Source organism: Elephantulus edwardii, unplaced genomic scaffold (genome assembly GCF_000299155.1).
Source record: "Elephantulus edwardii isolate Elephantulus edwardi_28Jun2011 unplaced genomic scaffold, EleEdw1.0 scaffold00095, whole genome shotgun sequence".
In the NCBI taxonomy this organism is placed as follows: Eukaryota; Metazoa; Chordata; class Mammalia; order Macroscelidea; family Macroscelididae; genus Elephantulus; species Elephantulus edwardii.
The window spans coordinates 1,033,066-1,034,504 of record NW_006399845.1 but is presented as its reverse complement, the minus strand read 5'-3'; positions in this window follow the sequence as shown (position 1 = coordinate 1,034,504).

Below are 1,439 nucleotides of genomic sequence, written 5' to 3'. Positions count from 1 at the left end.
CATTAGAATGATCAAGTGTTCTGGGATTCTCATTCTTCTCAGATCCAGGCCATAGTCTTCCCAATTACATGCTATGCATCAGAAAGCTGGACAGTGACCAGGGTTGTTAGAAAGAGAATTGATATCTTTGAGTTGTGGCGCTGGAGAAGAGAATTGAACATAGCATAGACTGCCAAGAATACAAACAGATTTGTCCTGCAGAGGGTGAAACCAGGCTGCTCCTTGGAGGCAAGGATTCTGAAGCTCCAATTGACGTATTTTGGACATGTTACAAGGAGGGACCAGTCCTTGGAGAGGGATGTCATGCTTGGGAGGGTGGAGGGACAGCGCAGAAGGGGAAGACCCTTGATGAGTTGACTCAGTGACTGTAGTAATGGGGGTAGGTTTGTCAGAGACAATAAGGTTGGCTCAGGGTAGAGCAGTATTTATAGCTGTTGTACATAGAGTAGCTATGGGTTACAAGCAATTTGACAGCACATAACAACACAATACATAGATTTTTATATGCATCTTTAAAATGCTGAGTGTAGTTAAATGAATATCTGTCTTCTTAAAGAAACACTTTGTTATAATTGTAGGCTTAAAAGTTAAAAAGTAATACAGATTTTCTATAAACTTCACTCTGTTCCTGCCATCAGTGACATCTTACAGACCAAAGAATATTTATTTGTCACAGCCAAGATATCAGTTTGGTACACTGTCATTAACCAGATTACAAATGCGATTTGGATTTTGCTCATTTTTCTACTAGAATACTTTTTCTATTGCAGGATCCAATTCAAGACAGCACATTGCATTAGACATAGCATCTTTGACCAGTATGTCACAATGTAAGAAAACAGTGATGCCAGCTGGAATTAGCTTCTCTTGTGTGTAACTACAGATCTTGTGTGTAACCTGGGAATGCTATTTTCAGTCTTCAGATTTGACATGAAGGAATTTGAGCAAAAGAATGGAAGTAGGGAGTTAATATTTTAGAATACTATTACTATCATTTTCTAAATAAAAACAATCTTAACACAAAAAATAGGCAGAAAAGTGTCAGAATAAAAGGTAGCTTTTTATATTGAATGTATTTAGATTTACGAAGAAAAGATCAAAATAGATGTCAGGTGCGGCTCTGTAAATTGCACTTGTGTATGTTGTTGTTGTTGTTATGTGCCGTCGAGTCGCTTGCAACTCATAGCGACCCTATGTACAACAGCCCTAAACTCCAGTCTGTCCTGTGCCAATCGCACCGTCTCTGACACTCCCATCACTGAATCAATCCACCTCATAGAGGGCCTTCCTCTCCTATGCCGTCCCTCCACCCTCCCAAGCATGATCTCTCTCTCTCCAAGGACCGGTCTCTGCTCACAACATGTCCAAAGTATGTTAGATGGAGCCTCAGAATCCTTGCCTCCAAGGAGCCACCCGGTTTAACCCTTTCCAGGACAAAT